Source organism: Camelus ferus, chromosome 19 (genome assembly GCF_009834535.1).
Source record: "Camelus ferus isolate YT-003-E chromosome 19, BCGSAC_Cfer_1.0, whole genome shotgun sequence".
NCBI lineage: Eukaryota > Metazoa > Chordata > Mammalia > Artiodactyla > Camelidae > Camelus > Camelus ferus.
Window position 1 is genome coordinate 33,299,483 of NC_045714.1, and position 12,283 is coordinate 33,311,765.

Genomic DNA, 12,283 nt, shown 5'->3' on the forward strand with positions numbered 1-12,283 from the left:
AGTTTTTCAAGTGTAAAAATGTAAGAGTTTTTTATAGGTGCAACAAAATCACAATGATATCATGAGTCACTGGGGAAATGCAAATCAAAACCACAATGAGCTATCACTTCACACCACTAAGATAGTTATAGTCAAAAAGACAGAACATAACAAATGTTGGTGAGGATATGGAGAAACTGGAACTCTTGAGCATTGCTGCTAGGAATGTAAAATGGCACAGTTTGGCAATTCCTCTAAAATTAAGCAGTTACCACCAGTTAGCCCAGCAATTCCACTCCTGATATATAACCATGAGAAATGAAAACGTATGTCCACACAAGTACTTGTACATCAATGTTCAGTGCAGTATTATTCATAACAGCCGAAAAGTGGAAACAACCCAAATATTCATTGATAAATGGATAAACAAAATATGGTAAATCTATACAATGGATATTACTCCGCTCTAAAAAGGAATGAAGTACTCATGCATGCTACAACATGGATGAACCCCCAAAACATGCCAAGTAAAAGAAGCCAGTCACAAAAGCTACATTTTATATGATTCCATTTACATGAAATGTCCAGAATTGGCAAATCCAGAGACAGAAAGATAGTTGCAAAGGTAAGAGGGAGGGCAGAATGGAGAGTGAAGGTAACAGATGCAGGGTTTCTCCTTGGCGTGATGAAAATGTTCTGAAATTAGATAATGGTGATGGCTGCACAACTCCACAAATATACCAAAAACCACTGAACTGTATGCATCAAAGGGGTGAATTTTACAGTATGTAAAATATAGTTCAATAAAGCTTATTTTATTAATTATAGGAAAAATGCTATTCCATAGCACGTTTCTTTCTAAGAAAAAAGCAGTTACCTTCTCACTCATTGTTAAAGTAACATCTTTACTTGAAGATGCAGGTTAAGGATATTAATTACTCAAACAATATATACTAGATAGCCATTTATCACAGAAAAATTAGGCTTTTTCTTTTGGCAAAAGAAAAATATATAACATCAACAACTCCACCACAAGATAACCAATAAATGATAATCGGCCTCTATAGTTCACGAAAAGGCAACGAATGAATTTGATTTTTTAATTCAGTCAAAGTGGCTATTCTACCAGTAGTTTACATTTAGACAATTATTCCATGCAGCAGTGTTATGAAGGCAGTCATTTACTATTAAGAATGCCTTCTCCAGTACAACTTTACTCCAGAAGCTCACAAAAGAAGTGACTTTTCTTGGATTTTAAATTATTAAAAGAGAATCTAGCAAATACTAAGGCATGCCAGAAGAGTCTACACTTTTATAACCATATAGCAAGCCATCCACGCTGGAAAGTCTGTTCTAATATTGTTTGTTCAAGTTGTCAGCAACATTTTCTATACATCTTATAAGAGTATTTGCTGACAAAGATATGCATTTTAACATATTATTTTCCATATACTACATCGGTCTTTTTTTCGGGGGGGGGGGGCAGTGTGGACAGGAAAACCTGTCAATAGTATGTGCCTTTTTATCTTTTATAAGAACAAGAAACCTCAAAATATATACTTTAATCATTATGTTAGTAAAATTATGTAAAGCCTCTGACTGAATAGCCTATGACTTTAAACATCATTGGGAAGGGGGAGGGAATAGCTCAGTAATAGTGTGTGCTTAGCAAGCACAAGGTCCTAGGTTCAATACCCAATGAAAGAAAGAAAGAAAGAAAGAAAGAAAGAAAGAAAGAAAGAAAGAAAGAAAGAAAGCAAGCAAGCAAGCAAGCAAGCAAGCAAGCAAGCAAGCAAGCAAACAGGCAAGCAAGCAAACAGGCAAGCAGGCAGGCAGGCAAGCAGGCAGGCAGGCAAGCAGGCAGGCAGGCAGGCAGGCAGGCAGGCAGGCAGGCAGGCACGAACCCTAGTTGCCACTGCCCCCCTCCCAAATCATTGGTGGAAAAAAAAATGCAGAGATTCTCTTTACACTTAGTTTTCAAATGTCTTGGTACTACTGATAGCCTCATATTTCATTATTTAATATCTCAGGTTCTACATACACTTAAAGCAAGATTTCTATTAATGACGGGATGTAAATCCCTGTTTCAAACACGCTTCCTGATACTTTCCAATGTAGTAAGAGCTGACTGACTTAATCTGATTTAATAGCTCACCAAGAGTTCATAACAGGAGCTGACAAGAGTCAGCTCTGACATTTTGTTTGTTTTCTTGTGCTTGCATTTTTAATATTTTCTTCAGTCACTGGCTTTTTGGCAGGAATCATTTTAAGCTGCTTGTCCATTTTGTGGAGGTTAGTCTAATGAAAACTGGGTAATATAAACTGTTATCAACATGTTGCAATACACTGAAAGCAAATGTATGAATGCAGCTCTGCTTGCTCACTGCTTGCTCACCTTCTCTTATTCCTGGACACCCAAAGTTCTAGTGTTAACATGCTAACACTGTTTGACCTACAGACTCAAGAAGATGCCAGTGACAGTCCCTAAATGTAACATTTTATCGTTTTTAAGATAAAAAGTAATAAAGTTCTAAGATTTGTTTCCAGCATCCCAATATCTTATCTAGTCACTTTGAAAACTACGCTGACCTCCCCGCTCCAAAAAAAAAAAAAAAAGATAACTACTGCTCTGAATGGCAGCCACAGTGAACTTTCCACAAATGCAAATCAGATCAGCTTACTCCTCCCTAAAATCCTTCAATGGCTTAGCTCTGCCTTCAGGAGCATCTTCTTCATCAGGGAGTTGGTTAGTAATTGCAGAATTCCAAGTCTCACCTCAGACCTACTAAATCAGGACTTGGCATTTTAACAAGATCCTCAGATGGTTCATGTGAACATTTAAGTTACAGAAGCACTGCCCTAAGGTACCAAACCCCTTCCAGCTCAGGGTCTTTCTGTTATTTATACTGCAAATGTTGTTTAACTGTTGAACTTCTCTGGCACTCCCAAGACATCCTATTCCTCCCCTTTGATCACACCTATAATTACCATAAGGTGATTAATACCTACTGCATAAGGACAGATATCGCATCCATGTTACTCTGGGGTATCTCTAACTCCTGGCAGAACGGTGTTTTCCACTGAACAGCACCCAGTCTTAGATTTCATACCAATATGATCTAATGCTAAATTTCCACAATATTTCTGTCCTATCAACCATGTCTTCTTTAAAAACAAGCTGGCTTTAACTACATAACTCTTGGATATGATACATATCACAGCATTGTACTTACTCAAAAATCTAAATGAGCTACTAGTCTCTTTCTCTAAAGAAATGTAAATTAAACCTAATTCAAAGTACCATTACATTTTTTTTTATTGAAGCAGTCAGTTTACAATGTTGTGTCAATTTCTGCTGTACAGTATGTTTCAGTTATATACATACATATATTCCTTTTCATATTCTTTTTCATTATGGGTTACAAGATACGAAATATAGTTCCCTGTGCTATACAGCAGAAACTTGTTTATCTATTTTAAATATCTGCAAATCTTTTATCTCCCCATGTATCCCTTCCCACCCCTCCCCCCCACCAGTAACCATAAGTTTGTTTTCTATGTCTATGAGTCTGTTTCTGTTTTGTAAATAGGTTCATTTGTGTCTTTTTCCTTTTTTAGATTCCACATATAAGTGATATCATATGGTATTATTCTTTCTCTTTCTGGCTTACTTCACTAAGAACGACCATCTCCAGGACCACCCATGTTGCTGCAAATGGCATTATCTTATTCCTTTTTGTGGCTGAGTAGTATTCCACTGTATAAATATACCACAACTTCTTTATCCAGTCATCTGTCAATGGACATCTAGGTTGTATCCAAGTCTTGGCTATTGTAAATAGTGCTGCTATGAATACTGGGGTGCATGTATCTTTTCGAATTAGAGTTCCCTCCGGATATATGCCCAGGAGTGGGATTGCTGGATCATATATTACCATATGATCTATTTTTAGTTTTTTGAGGAGTCTCCATACTGTTTTCCATAATGGCACTAAACTACATTCCCACCAACAGTGTAGGAGGGTTCCTTTTTCTCCACACCCTCTCCAGCATTTATCATTTGTGGACTCTTGAATGACAGCCATTCTGACTGGTATGAGGTGATAGCTCATTGTAGTTTTGATTTGCATTTCTCTGATAATTAGTGATATTGAGCACTTTTTCATATGTCTATTGTTCATTTGTTTGTCTTCATTGAAAAATTGTTTGTTTAGGTCTTCTGCTCGTTTTTGGATTGGGTTTTTGGTTTTTTATTATTAAGTTGTATGAGATGTTTGTATACTCTGGAAATTAAGCTCTGTTGGTTCCATCATTTGCAAATATTTTCTTTTTGTCTTTTTGTTCTCTTTATGTTTCCCTTGCTGTGCAAAAGTTCGTAAGTTTAATTAGGTCTCACCTGTTCATTTCTGCTTTTATTTCTATTGCCTGGGTAGACAGCATTAGGAGAGAACATTGCTAAGATTTATGTCAGAGAATGTTTTGCCTATGTTTTCTTCTAGGAGGTTTATAGTGTCTTGTCTTATATTTAAGTCTCTAAGCCATTCTGAGTTTATTTTTGTGTATGATGTGAGGGAGTGTTCTAATTTCATTGGTTTACATGCAGCTGTCCAGTTTTCCCAATACCACTTGCTGAGAAGACTTTTTCTCCATTGTATATTCTTGTCTCCTTTGTTGAAGATTAATTAACTGTAAGTGTCTGGGTTCTCTATTCTGTTCTACTGATCCATATGTCTGTTTTGTGCCAATTCCACGCTGTTTTGTCTTCTGTATCTCTGTAGTATTGTTCGAAGTCTAGGAGGGTTATTCCTCCAGCCTTTTTCTTTTTCTTCAGTATTGCTTTGGCAATTCTGGGTCTTTTGTGATTCCATATACATTTTAGGATTACTTATTCTAGTTCTGTGGAAAATGTCCTGGGTAATATGATAGGGATCACAGTAAATATGTAGATTGCTTTGGGTAGTATGGCCATTTTAACAATATTAATTCTTCCAATGCAAGAGCATGGGATACCTTTCCAGTTCTTTAAATCATCTTTAATTTCCTTAATCACTATTATATTTCTTTTAAATTAATAAAATAAAATATTAGGTTTGTTTCTAACAGCACTAGCTGTATTGTCAGGAAATAGGGCCACATAAATTGCTGATGGTGTTGTAAACTAGTTCAACCCTTCTAGATAGCAATTCGGCACTGAAGCCATATCCTGACTCATTGAACCCACTTAAGGGGTAAGAGTCCAAGAAAATAATCCAAAGGAATTATTTAAACAAGGGTGCTCATAAGTACCATTTATAATATTAAAAAGGAGGGGAAAACGGAAAATTTTTAAAAGATTGCATGGGCGGGAGGATATAGCTCAGTGGAAGAGGGTATGCTTAGCATGCATGAGCTCATGGGTTCAATCCCCAATACCTCTGCTAAATAATAAGCAAACTTAATTACCCCCCGAAAAACAAACAAAACACAAACATACAAAAGACTGTACAAACTTTGGTTATCAATGCACAGAACACTATTATCTGATCTAAAATAATAAACAAAATGAGCAAACATAAACTATTTGATGTTATTTAAGAATACAAAAGTCATATTCTGTATGTACCTGCTAAGTACATATAAAAGGTTATAACTTTAAAAAAATGCCTATACACTGACACAAATGGATATGAATTTAGAGTAAAGTAAATGCAATTTCACATTTAATGGATTCTCCTTTCTACAGAGAATATATTAAGACAAATTTTAATGCTGGGTTATTTGTGGGTTTGCTGCTCAATTGTATGAAATTAGTTATATACTACTGTTATTTTTGTTATACTCAGACTCACTTAAAAATTCATTCAGGCTTGGCATTAAGGAACATTTATTAGTTATTGCATTAGAAATAAAAAGACAAGATTCTATATTTGGCCAGATTCTTGCTTATAATTCATGTTTCATCTACAACTCATTTTTTCCACATGAAGGTGGAGAAAAATAATGCAACAATTTTACAAATCAACTTTGAGCACATCCAATGAAAGGTGCTGGGCAAATACAAACAACAGAGCTACTTAAAAATACAACCACTGCCCACACATACTGTCTAGCACATGTCACTTTATCCTTCTGAGCCTCAATATCTCCCTTTGTAAATTGAAAGAAAAACGCTAGAATCACATCGGGGGAGGAGGTTAGGTGAGGGAAAAGGAGGCATATATCTGAAAAAGCATCCCAGGCCATTCTGACGCATACTCCAATGAAGAGTTGTTGAGTTCCATCCACATTTTTGGAGAGAGGATAAATTAGTACAACTTCCTCCATGGAGTGCTAATTTGGCCACATGTCTGCAAACTTAAAATGCACACATATCCTTTAATCCAGCAATTCCACTTTGAGAAATACACTATTGAGATAATTTTACACATGAGCTCATAACAAAGTACGTAGAATGATATTCATTGCAATGCTACAAAAGAAAAATCTGCAAACAACTTAAATGTTGCTTAACCTAAAAACTAGCTACAAATTACGGGGAAGCCATACAATGAAGTAAAAGAACATCAGTAAAAAAAGTGACAGCTCTATATGTACTAACATGTGATGATTTCCTAAATATGTTAAGTAAAAAAGAGCAAGGTGTGACTGGTATGTACCATGGGGTAGGAGTATGGATAGGTAGAAACACATTTATAAAGGAATAGTGTCTATGTAAGGCCACAGAAACTGGAAATTTCAACCATCTCTGGGGAGGTCAGGGTAGAAGGGAGACATTTCTCTATGTACACACTTTGGTACTGGTAGAATTTTTTCTCACACATATCTTTTCCCAAAACTCAGCAGTATCTCCTTAGGCCTTGCTCTGGGCCTCAGGGGCTGCAATTCTGCCTCTGTGAGGTCTGGTCATTGCCTCCTAAATTGGAGGGCATCAGCTTCTGGCCCCACACTGCCCCCAAATGACCTTTCCAAAGCCTAGTCTGCCCAAGTCCCTGAACCCCCTCTAAAATCCTTCTTTAAAATCTCCACTGCCTAAATTCAGCACACACAGGCCTTCAAGATGGCCTAATCTTATCTCCTTTCTCCTTTCCTTCTTCCCTCTACCCAATCCATCTGTGTTTAACCTCTCCCTGCTCCCCAAGCACAATGAGTTCCTTCCACCTCCAAATCTGCCTATGCTGCTCCCTCTCTCCTGTATCCTGTCCACCACACATAAACTCCTATCCATCCTTCATGACCCAAAGGCCCCCTCCTACCCAGGAAAGGAATGCTGTCTATCCAGCCAGGCAGACACTCTGGAACTTGACTACCAAGATTCAAATCCTACCTATTCCTTCATCTGCACACTGTATGGACTCAGTTTCCACCCTTGCCTAGTAGGAATAAGCCCCTACACGACAGTAGAAAGGATTAAACTATTCATTCATTACCTAGCGTGACACAAGGCATAAAATAGCTACTATTATTATACACGCTCATAGCCCCTGTGAATAAGTATTTGTATCCATCTGTCCTGCATTAAACTGTGAGCCCCTCAAAGGAAAAGATGTGACTTTCTCAGTTTTATTTTGTATCTCCAAAACTCTGCCGGGCAAATAGAACTACATGAATGCACTTAAATCAGAGGACTGGCTTTTCTGGTTCTCAATTTTACCTAGATGGTAAACAAGTGTCTAAAAGGTACCCAGTAAACAGTCTCCTGGATCCCCCACCGTGCCTCCGAGTACACATATTACAGGCCACTTAAGGCAGGCCAAGGTGAAAAAGAGACATGGGGCTTTCAGCCTTTTAGAGACAGTCAAGCAGACTGAAGACCCGTGGGATATAACAGTTCCTGCCTGCTGATCACTTATGGGGGGCTGGATGGCGAGGTGGGGAACATGGGGAGATGGGGAGGAATCAAGATACTAAAAGCCCTAAGTGTGCATTCTAAGCAGGAAACACTCCGGAAAGATTCTCTCAGGAAGTAGGTACCTGGAAGTAAACAGAACAGAGGCATAAAGAGGAAGAGATGGGACAGGACCTATAAGACAATTGGGAGGAAGAAATCTCTCAACATGAGAGATGGACAGTTAAATAAGACAGCTCCTGCCCTCATCAAGCTTCTCAAACGAGAAGAGCTTTAAAGGAAGAGGTGGAGATTGCCAGGTAAAGGTGGGGAGGAAAGAGGCTCACACAAGCAAAACCATCCAAACATGTAAACAGGCCATCAAGCTACTCTGAAAGGCCAGAGACAGGGATGAAGGGAAGGAGAATTGAAGGATTAAGCTAAAAGTAAGAGTAAGTCGAGGCAAGACTGTCAAGGGCCTTGTATGACCTGATAAGGCATTTTGGGCTTCATCCATCCCATGGGAAAAGGAAGGCAAAGGAGTTTTAAGTAAACAAGTGACAGCATCAGATCTGTGCTTTTTAAAGGAGTGGCCAGGCTGGAAGATGTTCGCCCATTTTCCACCGCCAGTCCTCTCCTCGCCCACCATCTTCTGTTCTAGAGCTGCCTTAACAGCAAACAGGTGGAAAGCAAAGAGAGCTCTTGTGAGAAATGTGACTGGTTCAAGAGCAGGAATCCCTACCCTAGGCACAGGCTTCTGAAGGCATTCACCTTGCCTAGAGAGGTTTTGAACGTTCCTCCTTTCCTGTCTTACAAACATCATTCACTGATCTCAAAAAACAAACAAAAACCCTCAACATTGGGCTCAAATCTGCTACTATTATTTTCATCTTCAGGAAATACAATTAGGAAATAATTTTTCCAAAAACGATATTTTCTGTGTTATTTACCAAAGTAAAAAGGGAGGGGATCTGCATTCCCAATTGGTTCATTTTGAATTCTGGGCAGCTCCGAGTCCCGATTTCCCTTCTTAAGCGGCCTCAACTGCTGGGAGTGGACGGAAAAGAGAGGGGCCTGGGAGAGGGGCCAGGGGGGGCTTCAAGGTAAAAGTTGGTCACTGCAAGAGCAAATTTTCTCATGCCAGTTTTCCTCTTTCTTCCCATTAAACGGACCTGAGCAAACTGTGTTCTCACTGTCCAAGTTTCTTCTTTCAGAATGAACTATGGCAGCGCCCCGGCCTGGGCCCAGGAGGATGGACGCAAAGTTCCCGGGCAGTGGAGAGGGGTCGGCGCCCCGGGGCGCGTTTCCGGGGATCCCCCCCACCTACGGACAGCACGAGGATGTGGGATCCCTGGAGAAGCCGGATGGATTCTGCCCGGAAAAGAGGGATTTGTGCTCGGGCCGGGGACCCCTCCCAGCCGCGCCCGACGGCCGCCCGCACCCCCAGAGCCCGCAGGGGCGGCGGCGGCCGCGAACACTCACCGAGTCCGGCGCTGGGCGGGACCGCTGGGGACGCGGACGGCGGCTCCGCCTCGGTGCCGCGGCGGCGTCTCGGCCCGCCACACACCCTCAGGGCCGCCGCCCGGCCCGCGGCTCAGAGCCCCGCGGCGGCGGCGGCGGCCTCGCCTCCATGGCAAGGGGTAGCAGCTGAGGGGCAACTGCGCGGGCGGCGGTGATGGCGGCGTCAGCCCAGGGTCCGAGCGGGATCGCGCGCGCGCGCCTCAGTCAGCGCCGCACTCGCCGCAGCCTCGCTCCAGACCCGGCCTTGGCTGTAAGGCGCCTCTTCATTGGCGGTTCAGAGACGAGCACTGGTTGGCCCACACCGGACGGGCGTCTCCCGGCCCTTGCGGGCCCCGCCCTTGCGAGCCTCCGAGTGCTCGCTCGCCGCCCGCCCATCCTGGGCGCAGAACCGCGTAGCGAGGCGTCAAGGTCTCACCCGTGGCCCGGGAGATGTGCGCCCCACCGCGGCCCAATCCTCTGGGAAGCCGGACTCCAGGGACACTGGCCGTCCATGGACCAAGGCCTTCCGCCTCTCGATAGTCCCAGCCCCCTGGACGTGTGCCTTCTTCCCAGTTTACAGATGCGAAAACTGAGGCCAAACGCAAATTACACCAATGAGGCCAAGGCATACTGGAACTCAGAAGTCGTCTTTCCATTCCAATCTCCAGACGTGTTCCATTCAAATTTTGTTTCCTTCCTTTTCTAATTGCTGCAAGATATTTAAGGAACGGAGGCTCTCATTGGGGAGGGAGACGTATCTACAAAGCCCCTGGAAGAGGCCTAGTACCGTGGCTGTCGTTTTACATCATCTCAACCCACGCCATCCCCACCGAGCCGCAGGGAAATCTCCCCAGCTTTCCAGATGCGCGTACCGGGGCCTGGCTCGCACCGAGGCGGGTAGAAACACCACACGCGCTGCTCTGCAGTGGGGGTGTCGTTTGCGATAGGCCTAGCGAGAGAGGAGGTTCAAAGTGCAGAGAGGACAGGGAGATGTATGCGTCTCCCTCTGGGGTAGGGAACTGGGTAGAAGGCGCGGACCTCCTTCCCAGCGCTCCCTGCCGCACGTGGGCGCCTCAAAGTGGTCCGTATGTTGGGCGGCAGCAGGTTCCCAGGCTGCAGGACTTGGGGATGCACGGCTGAAGGCCTATGAATTAGTCGTGGTCGGTGGCGGTTGAGACACTCCCCTGGTTTAGTCCCCAAGCGGGAACCGCACAGGGATTGTGGCTGCGAGTCTGTGGGCTGGAGACATTGCACAGCAGTGCTCAAGCGGAGCTTGCTGGGGTACCCTTCATCCCTGATCTGGAGCCCGCGCTGCCTGGGGTGGGCGGAGCCTCTCTTCCAGGCCCGCAGCCCCTGAGCCACCCTCTCCCACCCGTCGCCGGGCAGAGTCCCAGGTTCGGCCCGCCCTAAGGGGAAGGGCCTGTGACTGGTGGCAATTATTCGCGGCAGGGATGGTGCGTCGGAGACATTTCAGAGCAGGAGAAGCCCATGTAAGCTGTCATTCACCGCCATTGACGTTCCCACCACCTCCAGTCCCCACCACCACCTCGAGTTGGGGCGCCAATTTAGGACTCTCTATACCCTGCTCCCCTCGGTGTTTGTGGAATAAGTATGTGTTGACCAGAGCCACGGCCAGGGAATACGGGGTGCAGTGGGCCTCCTTCAAGCCATCTCCTCCCTTACGGGGAAGTCCTCCTTGAGTAGCAGTTGTATCTCCCGCTGCCTCTCAGCAAGGCTGACCCAGAAGTGTTGTGAAATGGCTGAGTCCAAGACGCCTCAGCCTGACAGACCCCTGGTCTCTTGTTGGAACCCAGGGGCACCAAGAAGGGCAGGTCCTTCTGCACACCAACCAGTTACCCAGGAAGCCCCAACACTATCCGCACACTGAAAGGAAAAGTGAAAAAGTCCGAATTTAACTGTTCGGAAATCCTGAAAAATAATGATTGCGAGTACAGGAGGTACCTGGGTAACCAGGATAGGAGCACCCAGAACCAAACTCCACTAGGCTTGCTTTACCTACATTTAACCTACACTACTATTCCTTAATATGTTTCTTTTGGTTAATTTTTTTTTAATTTATAGTTTTACTTAACACTACCATAAAAGGGTTTGACGTGCTACTTATATTTCCTAATCTACATTAAAATAGCTATTAAAATAAAAAGCATTCATCCTTGAGCTCATCTGAAGTATCCCCATGGAATCTGACCACACTTAGGGAAATGCTGTGGTTGAGTGTGGTAGTCAGAGAGAGCCCCTGGGTTTCAAGCCTTGCCATTGGCTGCTTGACCTGAGTCTCCCTCTGCTTCTCTTCCTGGAACCTCCCAGGGCTGTTCTGAGAATCGCAGGCATGTACAGCTTGGCAAGTAACCCATTCTCAGGAAATGCAGTTCCTTCTCTCCGTGAGACAGCTGCTCTGTGGTCAGAGCATCTGTGGTGTGTGTGCAGAGGTGACAGGACCTCACACCAAGGAGAGACAGGGCCTTGCATATTTCATCCTTGAGACCCTGAAAAGGGAATTTCAGTTTGGTGACCACACAGACCCTATTTGCAGCGGGAGAGAACAGAGTCCCATCCTCAGCTGCCCACCTGTAGAGATCTGTCCAGACTTCTCATCCTACCGATGCCCCAGGTGTCCACAGCTTACCCCCATCACCACAAGGCAAAGCGCTCTCCCTGAGGAGGAGAGAAGAGAGGAGCTGAGAGAGGCAGACTTCTTGTGAGGAGAGAGGAGGCCAAAGCCCTGCTCTTGGTCCTGCTTTAGTCCCAGCCGACGGGAGCACACCCTACACGTAGGCACTTTTCAGCCACCCCACAGGAGACCCCAGTCACAGGTTTATGAGAAAAGGACTGGACTAGAAGGAGAGCTGGAGGATGGGAGTAAAGGATGCTTATTTCTTTAGGCAAGTCACTTCCCCTTTTGGGGCCTCCTTTCCCCATCTAGTAAATGGAACAATGAGTCATTCACTCAACAAATACTTGTTGAGTGCAGACCATGTG

General features: G+C 43.9%; 1 protein-coding gene across 3 annotated transcripts in view; it reads right to left on the reverse strand.

Annotated features, from left to right (window-relative positions):
* Positions 1 to 9,553, reverse strand: part of PTPRA (protein tyrosine phosphatase receptor type A) — a 116,133-nt gene extending 106,580 nt beyond the window's left edge. For all 3 annotated transcript variants that reach the window (XM_032461959.1, XM_032461960.1, XM_032461958.1), the window contains exon 1: positions 9,266 to 9,553. The gene's annotated coding sequence lies outside the window, so the exon portion shown is untranslated. The remainder of the gene's footprint in view (positions 1 to 9,265) is intronic.
* Between the last annotated feature and the right edge of the window lie 2,730 nt (positions 9,554 to 12,283).